This window comes from Chiloscyllium punctatum, chromosome 2 (genome assembly GCF_047496795.1).
Source record: "Chiloscyllium punctatum isolate Juve2018m chromosome 2, sChiPun1.3, whole genome shotgun sequence".
NCBI lineage: Eukaryota > Metazoa > Chordata > Chondrichthyes > Orectolobiformes > Hemiscylliidae > Chiloscyllium > Chiloscyllium punctatum.
In genome coordinates, this window is record NC_092740.1 from 42794852 (window position 1) to 42809197 (window position 14346).

The 14346-nt window shown below is 40.7% G+C and overlaps 1 protein-coding gene across 3 annotated transcripts in view; it reads right to left on the bottom strand.

The window, feature by feature from the left end:
* The window catches only part of sv2ca (synaptic vesicle glycoprotein 2Ca), a 206443-nt gene extending 197465 nt beyond the window's left edge, over positions 1 to 8978 (bottom strand). Inside the window, exon 1 of one of the 3 annotated variants that reach the window (XM_072547718.1) lies at positions 8692 to 8978. The gene's annotated coding sequence lies outside the window, so the exon portion shown is untranslated. The other 2 variants (XM_072547728.1, XM_072547738.1) reach the window with 2 other exon arrangements.
* Positions 8979 to 14346: the final 5368 nt, after the last annotated feature.

Below are 14346 nucleotides of genomic sequence, written 5' to 3' on the forward strand. Positions count from 1 at the left end.
CCTCACAACTCACTACCCACTAGATTTTGTATCATCAACAAACTTGGAAACACTTCTTGGAGTCTTGAAGACTCACATCAGACTCGAAACATTAACTATATTTCTCTCTGCAGATGCTGCCAGACCTGCTGAATTTCTCCAGCATTCTCAGTGTTTGTTTCAGATTTCCAGAATCTGCAATATTTTGCTTTTATTGAAAATATTATAATTGACTCCACATCCAAATGAATGATATGAATTGTGGGCCCAAGCACTTATTCTTGCAGTCCACCACCGATTACCACCTCCTAACCCAACAATGAGCCACTCATTCCTCCTGTCTGATTTTTGCTTGTTAACCAATCAACAATCCATACTAAATAAAAACTGAAAGAACTGTGGATGCTGCAAATCAGAAACAAAAACAGAAGCTGCTGGAAAAGCTCAGCAGGTCTGGCAGAAGAGAAATCAAAGTTAACATTTTGGGTCCAGTTTGGTGATACTTTCTCAGAATTATTTACTCTCCCCTTTCTTTCTTAAACAGTAGGGTTTCATTTGCAACCTTCCACTCTGTAGGTACCATTGCAGAACTAAAAGAATTTTGAAAGGCGATCACCAATGCATCCATTATCTTTATAGTTATCTTTCAACACTCTCTCCAGTACAGTTCCTTTTTACTAAAACTAACCTTTTTCCCTTTTTACAGTCCCTTATTTATGTTCTTGCTATTTTACATTCATATTCTATTCTCTCTTTATCAATTTCATGGTTCTTCTTTGCTGAATTGTAAATTTCTCCCAACGCTCAAAGTGACAACTTTTTTGTGGCAGCTGTACAAATCTCTTCCTCTGATTTACTTTTTCTTCAACTTCCCTTGTTAGCCATGGCTTTCTGACTATTCCTGTTGGATATTTTTTCCTCAAAAGGAATGTGTGTTTTTTTTTCTAAAAACCAAGCATTAGTTATTTAAACACTGACCATTGCCTATCTACCATCAAACCATTTAATGAATTTCTCTAAGCATCACAACCAACATCCTCATCCTAACTTCAAATTACCCACAAATAAATTTAAGACCCCAGTTTCAGATGCAACTACATATTTGCTGATTTAGTGTAAGTTTGCTCATACTATGGTTACTATTCCCTATTCTTTTGCAATAATAGTATTAATCAAACATTTCTCTTGGCATGGTACTAGATCAAGTCTGTGCCCTAGTTAGTTCCTTAACATAATGCTCCAAAAAAAACCACCTGAGAAGCTTCCAGGGATTTCTCCTCCACAGCACTGGTGCTCATTAGATTTACCCAGTCTACATACAGATAGAAGATACTCATGGGTACTGCACTTTCTTTGCTACAAACACATCTAGTTTTGCAAGTTATGCTATGCCCTACATTGACACTACTGTTTGGTGGCCTGTAAACTGCTCCTATCAATGTTTTCTGCCGCTTGCAGTTTCTTAGCTATACCCAAAAAAATTTCACATCCTGTATTTCTAATCAGAGATTCTCTCTCACTAGTACACTAATCCTGTTTCTTTTTTACCTATTCCTCACAAATGTCAACTATCCTAATCTTGATCACCCTGCAGCAATGCCTCTACATTGGCAATTAAATCGTACCTCTTTATTTCTACCAATGCCATTAATTTTTATATCGTGTTGTGAATGTTGTGTGCATTTAGATTGAGTGCTTTTAATTCTAATTTTCTAAATTATTTGTCATTTGACCTTAGTATATTCTAGAATTTGTTTCAACTGCTTCCCACTTTCATTTTCAGGTTTTCCACTTACTAAAACCAGCTTTGCTTTGACTCTACATGAATTCCCACTTAGATTCCCATCCTCCCAAAAAAGTTAGTTTAAACTCTCCTGAGCAGCATTTGTAAATCTCCCCAAGAGGATAATATCCTAGTCCTGTTAAGGTGGAACACATTCTTGTTGTACAAGTGTCAACTGCCTCAGAACCTGTCCCAATACCCCAAGAATCTGAAGCATTTCATCCTCCACCATTTTTCCAGCTGTTTGGTCATTTGTTCAACTTTCTTATTTCTTTGCTCACTAGCAAATGATACTGCGAGCAGTCCTGAGATTACTGCTTTAGAGGTTGTGCCATTCAGTCTCTTATCTAGCTCCCGGAAGCCTACTTTCACAATCATATTCTACTTATGTCATTGTTGCCAATGTGGGCCACAAGCTCTGACTCTTTACCCTGCCAAAAAGAATGTCCTGCTGCTGACATTCTTCACCCTGGCACTGAGGAGGCAACATGCCATCTTGGCATCATGTCTATGGCCACAGAAATCCCAGTCTGTTTGCCTAACTATCAAATTGCTACCACTGCTGCCCTTCTACTCTACCTTCCCTCCAATCTGTATAGTTGAGCCACATGTGGTGCCATGAACTTGACTCTGATGAACCATCACTGACACCAGACTTCAAAATGGAAACCTGGTTAGTAAGTGTACTCCTGAACTCCTGACCTAGCTGCCTGTTCTTTCTAGACTGCCTGGCAGTCACACATTCCCTCTCTGCCTGGCTGATTGTAAGCTGCAGTGTGACCACTTTGCTAAACATGCTATCCACACAGTTTTCAGCTTTGCAGATGTACCACGATGACTTCAGCTGCTACTGAAGTTCCAAAACTTGGAACCCATGTTTTTGTAGTCAAAAGACACGTCTGCACAGTCCAGGCCACGTTTCGTGGACCCTTCCTTGAAGTGGTCATATTGCTCCGTGTGTCACAGAATTGGCATTTTCTACAGTACACTGTCCTTTCATGTCTTAAGCCAACCTTCAGGCTATTTATTTCAAACCAAAGATGAGAAAGTAGAAAGTAAAATGTACACAACAGTCAGCTCCAATTAGAATAGAAATCATTAGGATCTTTATAGTTCAGGAAGAGGCCATTCAGACCATCAAATCTGCACAAATCCTCCAAAGAGCATCCCACCCTCCCTAGTTACCATGGCTAACCCACCTAACTTGCTCTCTCCTTGACATAATGGGGCAATTTAGCAAAGCTAATCCACCTAAACTATATATCTTTGGACTGTGGATGGAAACTGGGTCACCCAAAGGAAACCCACACAGACATGGGGACAATGTGCAAAGTCAACAAACTAATCTAGCCCTGTCTCTGAATCCTTTTCTCACCTGCTCCTTTAGGTAATTCTGACCATCCGTCTTGGAATCCTCATGTTACTCGCTTAGCTAGGTGATGCTGGTTGCCTGCCCAGGGGTCCTTGTCTCATCTATTCCTCTGGGTGCTCCTAACTGCACATCTCAGTGTCTCCTCATGCCTGGTCTCAATCTCATAAGAACCACTCAACTTAAACTTGTTTAAATGGCTAGGAGTTGGTCATTGCTGCCAGGCCTGCTGTCACGAGGCAGCCTCAAAACAGTTCATCTGTTCTCAATAGAGCAAAGGGTCTTCTGGACTGCTGGAAAATGTCAAGTTTGTGTCTGATAATTGACCTCAGAAAGATCACAAATCTACCCTAATTAGTTATAAGCTGCTTACAGGTAAGTAGCCCTTCTGTCACCGATCCCACATTCAGGAAAATGGTACGGGTCAATGATGTGCTGGCAGCATGCAAAATTATCCATTATCACCCTTCCATGAGTTCATATTCAACCATGCCAAATTTGGAAACAGAGGGCAATACGTTTTAGAAGCTTGTAACCAATAAACTAGCTAACAAACCTGTCAAACTGTTGTAAAAATCAGGCCACTTCATTGGCACTCTTCACAGAATTGAGCCAACAACTTCTACTGAGTCTGGCCTTGAAGTGAGCCCCAATAACATACTTTATCCTTGTGGCAATCAGAAGTGAGCAGCAAATGCCTACATTGTCATTCATGTCTACATTCCAGGAATGGATTTGTTAAAGTCTGTCTCAAGGATAAAGAAAACAACCTTTCTTAATTAATGACAATATCTTTCTCACAAACACTTATTTTCTCAATTTAATTGTTGCTGTCTCATACCGCATTCAACCTCCCAGTTGATAGTTGTTGTATGGCCTTGTGATGCTAACTGCTGCCAATATGTGACTTTTTAAACATCATCCTCCTTTTCTGACTGGGTCCACAAATCCTACCTGGTCTAAAGTAGTAGAGGTAACTACTAGATGATCTAACAAGGGGCTTTTGCCTTTAACTAGATCTACTTTATTGCATGATAGCAATCAGATACAATTTACATTAGCAAAATAGGCATTGCAACTAAGACTAAAGGGAGACCTTGGATAACAGTTCTGACCATTTTGAAGACTTATGGTATTCTTCCCTTCCCCACCCAAGTCCTTACTTTAACAAATTGATTGCATTTTAAAATTTACTTCAGTATTAACCCTTTCAGAACTCTTACCTTAGACAATAATTTATGAATTATGCTCAACTGAAGAATGGGATAGATATCCTACACAATATTGGGTGAGATTTTTGTAATGTGCAGATCTAGAAAAGCAATTTGTCCCTTCCCTTTATTCAAATGTACAATTCTTTGTTCTTATTAGTGCACAGTAAAGGATTAATGCCTGAGTATGTAAGTAGGAAGATATGGTAATCGTGATGTGATAGTTTGAATTATAATGAAAGCATTCTAAAGAGATAAAGTAATCTATGTAGACCTCAAACTAAGCCTAAATAATTTAATATGAATAAACAGTTACCTTGAAAAAGAGACCACAGATTCCAGAAACTACTCTGTAAGAAGGAAGTGCACCCAACCTTATACAAGACTACCCACACAACAACAGCATTAGCATCAATAGGAACTGAAGGTCACTCTGTCTCTCTCATGATGTAATTCAATTCAATCACAAAGCTACATCATAGTGCTGTACAACCAACACATACACTCTCTAAAGCCTTCATCGTTATATAAATTTTGGTAAGACATGGATTTATATTTACAATTTACTCATGCACCAAGCCAATGATTTTGGTTGTCCCATTTTGGAAAGGTTTCAATCTGAGGTTAGATGTTTTTCAATAATAAGAGCAGAAAAATTGGAATTTGAGTCATCTGTACCATCAGATACGGTCACCTTACAGATCAAGAACAATATTAGCAGATAATTCAATCCTCTCAGATAGGGAAAGATAAATAGGATAAAGGAAATAAATTCGTTAATAGTATGAATTATCTTTTTTTCTGATCTGCCGCTTGACTAAGTCTAGAGATTCTGGTGTTGAGTGGGAGATGTCTGAAATCAGGTGCTTCAGAGAGTTTTGCTGCAGAGCTGACTGTGCTCAGCACTGACTCACACTCTGCTGCGTGTTCCTAAGACTAGACTCCATTTTGTAAGAGCAGAACCTTATTTTAAATTAGAATAGTATTGCAGCAATGTTAGTGTATTGTGGGAATTACATTTTCCATCAACCATTGTCCGAATTAAATGCACATTGAATAACTGGGAGAGATGCATAATGTGGAGGCTTTACTGAAGGAATTCAATCTTAAATAAATATGCTCCCTGCTGATTTTCAATATACCTGTCAAATATTACATAGTACTGCACAAATTATTCACTGTGATAATTGAATGTGGAGTATCTTCTTCCCATCATTGTCCATTTAGAAAAATGTATCTGTGTCAGATAACTGAAGGCTACAAGCAATGACAAATGCATCCATTCCTCTTGGTTCATTTTTTAAATTAAGGTTATTTTTCTTTTTTTTTTAAAGTTTGCCTTTTTCAATCCCTTAACTCTGGAATCCATTGGCCAGGAAGGCAAAAATTCTAAGATATCAGTTATTTTCTACCAAACTTTCAGTCCTCAATGCACTATTTCTATTATGCATGTCTCATCCTGCTAATTGCTTTCCTCTCCTGAATGAGTTAATTCATGCTCTATTGCTGATTTTAAGGGAGAATGGAATTATTCTGACCCTGTTCCTGACCGCCAATTCCAAGTTCTCTCTGTATTGTCATTATGCTAACTCCTCCCTGACTGCACCACAGAACGGGAAAGTCCCATTGTCAGTAACAGAGTAATGTGCTTGCTATTAATGCAAATCCTGCCCACAAAATTTCCACTCTCTTAATGCAGCCATGTAAGTGTATTAGTTTTAAAATGTGCAATAATAGTGACAGACTGCAGCTCACTACAGTTCCAATGTTACAAATGCCACAATGGCATCTCACTCCATGGAAATTACACACATCAACCACTATATATCTGCTACCTCATCCGCTATCTATATTTCTGTGAACAAAAAGGTTGCGAAAACCTACTGCTACTTAATAACTGTTGTTCTGGATTTGCTATGTCATTATGCATAGAACATTTGTTTACTGAAATCAAGTTGTAAAGGCCTGAAACACCTCATAATACTGAAATCACTGGAAATTAATACTTTATACAATAGACAGGATGGTACTTAAGTCAGTAACACAGATTGGAGGACAATGCCTTATAATTCTGTACATAATGTGCATGTTATAAACACAACACTATTTTTAATTTGGTGGTTTATGAAATAATCTAAAATATTTGATTATGAATTGAAGCAAATAATATATATTGGTTCAAGCAATATCTTTCCAGAAAGGTAACTGAAAAGACATAAAATGATTTGGCAGTTAGGTTGACACCATTCAAAACTAGATGGACTGATATGACAAAAGGCACTATTTCCAAAAAGTATGTTTTTCCACTTACTACCTAATACAACTTCTTTTATGTCTATTGTTTCTATGAAAATTACACATTTTGAAAGCCATTGGAAAAGCACACAATAACTTAAGTTTTCATTTTAATATTGTCAAAGGCACAGACAATTATACACCTACAAAATTCCAATTTGCATTCATCAAAAAAGTGAAGCATCAATTACGTGCTTTAACTAAATTTATTTTGCAAATAATTTAGCCTCTGTCATATTTTGAACCTGAAGAAAAAGACAGTGTAACGAAAATACTATAATAATGACTAACATTCACTGTAGCTCTAACTTGTTTTCACCTGAGCAACCCTGACATTGTTTTCGGACATTGAGGTGGTAAGTGGGGTTTCCAAGTTTAGTAGTGTAGCTTTTCTAATCACTCAGCCATTCACGCTGGAAATTCCATAGCAGCGGAACATTTTACCGAGATTCTATGCTACACATCGAATCACGAACAGCCCCTCAGTTGCTGGGGATTGTCAAAGTCGAGCTGCGAGGCAGAACGAGCAATCGCTGTCACAATGGGGACGCAGTGTTAAACTGCTGAACAAAACACCACATCTCACAGCTGAAGTAATGACTGTTTCAATTTAAAAAAATCAAAGTATCTCAAAACTTTCAAAAAAGGAAACCGATTTTACTGTTTAATGGGAGAAAAGAAACAAACGGTAATTCATTCAATATCGAATTTTTCACAGAAACTTACCTCCGAGTAAAACGTTGCGGACTCCTTCAATTACATTACATTTTAAGCACTCTGACTAATCCCGATTTTGCTAATTGCTACAACCTTCTGCTTCAGAACAGTATGTTCTTGACCTCAGATGCTGTTAACTTGATTAACAAGTCTCGTATCCGGTCTACTTACTTCTTTCAGAAAACGGGTCAAAAACAAAAGAACGATTTCAAACAGCCAGTTTCGCCTTCCTTGGTCGGATCGGGCTAACGAGTAGGCAAAAGACAAAGTCAACTTTTCTCAACCCGCTTGAAGTTGTGCATGGATCACAAAGTCTGTTTAAAAAGCAGACAGGCTGTGGTGGTTAGATTGTTTTGTTGTTGCTGCTCTGACATTGTGCGTCTGCCCACTCAGTGCTGAACTGCCATCTCCAGCATGACTCAGTCTCTCTGCGACAGTAAATATCCCTTTTAACGCAAGATTAAACCCAATCCCGATTCAGGCGGCGTGTGCTGTGTACTTAAATCAAACGCGGCGTCCGGTGTTAAATTTCCCACCGCATAATCCCCTTCCACGGCTCAAAGATAATTTATCACCGAGATGTTTTATGACAACTACTGATCAGCTGCAATTATTACCTTAATCTGATGTAGTTTAAGTGACAGGTCCCAGGATATAGATGGCACATTTACATAGCAGCTTGCTACTGTGCTCCTTAACCCTTTGAGGACTGAATTAACTTTTCTTTCACTTAAGTTCCTCATTAGACGGAGCACACGCGATAGAATTCAGGATGAATTCTGCCAGTGACATTGGAGTGGGAGGTATAGACCATTGCGGTGGGAGAGATGTAGAAAATTAAGGGAACCCTTTGTAATTTTCTGTTCAGGGTGTAAAATATTGTGGCGGCGATCGGTGTTAGAGAGAGGTGACTTTTTTTTTCAAAGAGCCAATCTTTTTGGCAATGGTGAAAGTTGACATCAGAGCAGCACATCCTGAGCTCAGGAATCCCAGGCACGCGTCTTTTAAAGTTCAGCGCCGCTCTCAGTTCTCCATCGAACGCAACGTGTATTTATGGGGGTGGGATAAATTGAGCAGGCAAAGAACAAAAAAAAACATACCATGCAACGAAACAAACTTATAAAACCATCAAAAAAAACCCCTGCTTCACCGCCCAAATGGAGGTGCTTCTCCCCCTCCCCATTGCCCACATGCACTCCTCAAAGTTAACACCTTCAACTCGACATTTCCAGCCCCAAAGAGGTACCCAACCACCGCGGTGCATGCCCATGTTGAAGGGGTATTTGGAATAACTGGGTAACTCAAAGCTGACTGTGGGAGTTAGCGCGTACACTTACTTCACTCCGAGGCGCCTGGTTACTGCAGGGAGATCCCGTGGACTTGGTAAGGCGCAGCCGGCAGCTGCCCTCATCCAGACTGTGGCTCTCTCCCTCTCTTTCTCTCTGAGTGTGTGTGTGTGTGTGTGTGTGTTTCCGCTTGGTGCCCCACACTAAAATGGCTGCAAGTGAGGGAGCTTCAGCCAGTGGGGTGTTTTTCTTTTTGACGTTGCAGCCCTGCCACTGCAGTGCTGGATGAAAGAGAGAGAGAGAGCGAGCGATCAATAATTGTAGCCCAGGGAATGGAGTGGGCAATCCCAGCTAATGGAACAATCCAGCCTCCAGCAATTGTGTGAGTGTATAGGGGTGGGAAGCGGAGCACAGAAAAACTGTCATCTGCCTTAACACCCAGCCCTCTCCTCCCAAGAAAACATCCTAAGATAAACATTGTGTGTGTACGCGGTAGTGTGTCTCCATACACAGATACGGTGCAAGACATAGGTGATTGGCAGGAGCTGTTTCACCCACTCTTACTGTGGTGAAATGTGACTTTCGTTAACACTGTACCACCTCATATTATTTTTGCAGTCGTGCCTGGGATTTCTTGCAGCATCTGCATTGGTGCTGGTCGTTACATTGCAGTATAAATGGACAATAATCTATCATGTTTTACAATAGCATGGCTTGTGGTGTATTATCACTGAGAGAAGACCGAGAGAAATCTTATTGCCGAGCTGTGCTCAGGAATGGTCAGGTGCAGTTGCTTTACATTTTCTCCTGGGCACAATCTTTGTCAGTGGTCGTTTCTTCACCCTCTATCGTTGGTCTGACGACCATTCAGAGACTTGATTGCCTCCGAAACAGCTACTAACGGCCTTCACAGTCAGTTGCAAAGAGATGCCTGGGTCCACCCAACTGAGGTTGTTTGCTTTCTCCATTCCTCAGCTACATGTTTGTAAGCCATGAATGACATGGAACAACGAGCAAACCAGGGGTCAAGCCTCCCTCTGCCATACTGAATGGTTATGAATATTCGCTGGTAGTGAGCTGTGTGTTTTTGTTTTGACTAACCAGCCATTATTAATGAAATGTTAGGGATGAGATATAGTATAGACTGCACATCAGATAGATTAAATTATATCACACAAAAAAGACATTTCCATGGAAGATCAGTCCACTTGACAGGGCTTCAGCTCAATTTTACATGGAGACTTAATTCTACAAAATATGTGTGCTTCAGAAAACAGGAGGCATCACTCCCAATGAAGTGTCCTTGAACATCAGGCCATCATGACATTAGCATTGTCCCTGAGGTAAGTGAGGAAAGGGCAGGGTGATTTATCTTTATTTATCCTTCCATTGGATGTGAGCATCCCTGGCTGGGCCAGCACTTATTGTCAATATTTAATTACGCTCAAGAAGATGATGATGAGCTGCCTTCTTGAATTGCTGCAGTCCATTGCCATATGGAAAGCCACAATGACCCAGCGACAGTAAAAGAACAGTAATATATTTCCAAAGCAGGATGGTGTGTGACTTGGGGGCAAATTTGAAAGTGATGGTGCTCCCATACATGTGCTGCCCTGTGTCCTTTGAGGTAGTATAACTTGTGGTTTGGAAGGGTGAGTTACTTGGTGAGATTGAGAGGGGCTGATCAATAGACACCAAGAGGGTGTAAATCACTGTCTATAGTCAGGAGATTGTTGGTTGGAGGGGGGATTGGAATTTGAGGCGATTTACCATTGGGATGATCAGCAGTTCCAGGAAGAAAGCATAGACCAAAGTGATGGAGATTGGTAGCTGGGGCTGTGTTTTTGCAATAATTGGCCAGAGATCAGTGAGGGCTGATTGGTAGCAGGGGACGTTGGGTGATCAGCAGTTGGAGATGTGAGTGGCAATGGTGGGGACCTAGCAGTGACTGGATCTATGTAATCATTGACCAAGTGGGGGATAAGGGGTGTTTGGATCCAGGGAAATCTATCATGGGCAGGATGAAAGGGGTGACAGAGCTGACTACGTTGTTTGCGTGTGGTATCAAGAGCAGCACTCCAGCTTTACAGAGTCCACCTTCAAATAAGTTTCTAAAAAAAATCTCTTGTAATTGTGATCTTACAGAACTCCATGTAACTCAAAGAGATGTCCATGATTAACTACCACATTTCAAGGTCCAGGATAAGGCGCCAAAGGACATTCTAAAGGTTAGCCCAATGGAGAAAGGCCACTGTCTGGATTCTCCCAAAATAGTACAACTCAGAGATGAAAATGTTTAATGCACCACAGACTGGTTGACATGAAATGTAAATGTATATTATAAATAAACACTGGAATTCAAAGTATAGTGAGGCAACAAGTACTGTACTGAAAGTAATAAAGCTGTACTTCACTTTACATAATGACGATTTGAACTGTTATGTGTTAAACATTTACAAGTTTTATGAATAAGGTATATTTTCTTAACAAAAAAATGCCGCCAATGCCTTTAAGAATTATCTGTAAGGAAACATGTAAGTCTGACATTGTAAGTGCAATTATTGCCCCTATTTGCATTGTTTAAAATTCCTTTTATGGGATGTAGACCTCATTAGTAAGGCTAAGTTTTGTTGACCTTCCCTAATTGCCATTGAACTGAGTGACTTGTTGGGCTATTTCAAAGATAACCATGTTGATGTGGGTCAGGAGTCCTATGTAGACCAGACCACATAAAGATGGCAGATTTCCTGTCAATTTCAGCTGTACTTATTGATGTTAAATTCCACCAGCAGCCGTGGTAAGATTCAGACCCATGTCCACAGACCATTAGCCTGAGCTTCTGGCATACTAGTTCAATGACATTACAACACCAATTCCTGTTGTATGGTCCTTCTTGCATACATGAAGTACCTAATGTCTGTTTTAGTCTTGGTTGGTGCACATTAAATCTTTGGCTTTTTCCAACATGGTGGTGGCAACTTTTAGCACTACATGGAAGTGCATTTTTTACTTGCCACATTTGAGGCTTAGGAAACTATGCAGCCAAAGTTCCCAGCCACTAGTCTTGTAGAGATCACTGTTTGGACGAGCACTGATTACTGATCCTTGAGTGGTTAAGAAGGCATACGGCATGCTTTGCTCCATCGGATAGGGTATTGAGTGCAAGAGTTGGCATGTCATTAGATTAGATTAGATTAGATTACTTACAGTGTGGAAACAGGCCCTTCGGCCCAACAAGTCCACACCGCCCCGCCGAAGCGCAACCCACCCATACCCCTACATCTACCCCTTACCTAACACTACGGGCAATTTAGCATGGCCAATTCACCTGACCTGTACATCTTTGGAGTGTGGGAGGAAACCGGAGCACCTGGAGGAAACCCACGCAGACACGGGGAGAATGTGCAAACTCCACACAGAGAGTCGCCTGAGGCGGGAATTGAACCCGGGTCTCTGGCGCTGTGAGGCAGCAGTGCTAACCACTGTGCCACCGTGCCGCCCACATTCTATGACTTTGGTTCAGCCACATTTGGAATACTGCCTACAGTTCTGGTCACCACATTACCAAAATGATGTGGATGCTTTGGAGAGGGTGCAGAGGAGGTTCACTAGGATGTTGCCTGGTATGGAGGGTGCTAGTTATGAAGAGAGACTGAGTAGATTAGGATTATTTTCATTAGAAAGACAAAGGTTGAGGGGGGACTGATTGAGGTCTACAAAATCATGAGAGGTATAGACAGGGTGGATAGCAAGAAGTTTTTTTCCCAGAGTGGGGGACTCAATTACTAGGGGTCACAAATTCAAAGTTTAAGGGAGATATACATGGAAAGCTCTTTACGCAGAAGGCAATGGATGCCTGGAATGCCTTGCCAGTGGAGGTGGTAGAGGCGGGCACAATAGTGTCACTTAAGATGTAAGTAGACAGATACATGAATGGGCAGGGAGCAAAGGGATACAAACCCTTAGAAAATAGGTGTCAGGTTTAGATAGAGGATCTGGATCGGTGTACGCTTGGAGGGCCGAAGGGCCAGGTCCTGTGCTCTAATCTTTTTTCTTTGTTCTTTAATTGCCTTTAAGAAGTTGGCAGTGAGCTGGCTTCTTCCGATGCTACAGTCCATGCAGTGTAAGCACATTGACAGTGGGGTGGGACTCCAGGATTTTGACCCAGTAACACTGAGAGGATGGAGATATAGTTCTAAGTCAAGATGGTGTGTGCTTTGGTGTGTAAAATGGCTCCAAGGTTTGCCTATACAACAGAAACTACATTTCAAAGCAGTTTACTACTTTAGAGACATTTTTAATGAATGTTATGGAGTGTTATATATACAAGTCGTCATTTTTCCAACCAATCAGGGAAAAGCTATTACACTGAGTCTAAAGAAGGAACAAGGTATTTGTCATTTCTCAGTTTACTGAGGATAAAAACCCATTTCTCAATAAAGTTACAGTAATCAGAAGACATTCATTTGAAACACTTCTTGCTATCAAGTGGATTCCAAGTGAAAAGACTTGGAAGCTAATCTTAGCTTTCAACAAATCATAAAAAATTTAAACCCTGGTGTTAAACTGGACATTTATTCGCATTGCTACTTGTTACTCTTCTTATTGTCAGCCAATAATCTTGGTGAGGTGGCCATTCCACACAAAGCTTAATGTAACATGAGGGCGGAGGGAAATTTAAGCACAATTCCATCCTTTCTGACTTGGTATCTACTGAAAGAATAATGTGTAGTGCATAAGTCGATGATCTCTTTATCAGGTACAATGGACCTCATCTTGGCTAAAATATAAATTGTAGGTCTCTCTGTAAATGACTATAAGTAAAGTGGTATTTGAAGACTTTGTGTGCTGGAAGAGTGATGGATATGATCAGGTTATCTCATTATATGAAGTGGCATAAGGAACACATTGTATCTTGGGGAGATGTTATTGATTATAGGTGGGAGGATGGGGACAAATGTTGGATTGACAGTTAGTGGGGGGAGCAGAGATTTGGTCGTCTGAAGGTCTGTACAATTAGTTGTATCTTCTCCTTTCTTAGTGTCACTAATGAACTCTTGCTCATCAAGCTTAAGGCTCTCTTCCAATATGCTGTTCTCACTGTCAAGGCAAATGAAGCCCCTATTTCTGATCCTGTTTGGCCAAAAAGATATGTGTTTACATTTGATCAACTGTTGAGTTTCCTGGACTTGAGTCTTCTGCTTTGAAACTGAAGGCAAATCCAAGATTACCTGCAGCCAGGAGAGAAGAGAATTAGCATGAAAACCAAACCCCTTTTCCAAGAATTAAGAATGCTGTATTTTATATGTTATACGTACAATGTGACAGCAACTGAGAAAAGGTAGATGTAGGGGAGATGGAATAAGGTGGCAGGTAAACGAAGGGATATGGTAATAGGTGGATGAGGGTTTAGAGTGATGATAAGTATCAGTGAAGGCTAAGCTGGCAGGTGGGTAAGGGGGTATGGTCGGGTGATGGGTGAATGAAGGGCTCGAGTGGCAGATGAGTGAGGGAATATGGTGTCAGGCAAATTAATGAGTGCTTAAGGTAGATTGAAGAGTCAATCAGAGGCTGGAGGGTCCAGTCCGGTCAGGGGTCGTGGGACACATTAGGGGTTTGGGGAAGGCAATGTTGGCAGGTGAGTAGAGAGTGACTAGCTGTGAGAAAAAATTGAAAGAACTGCAGATGTTCTAAATCAGAAACAAA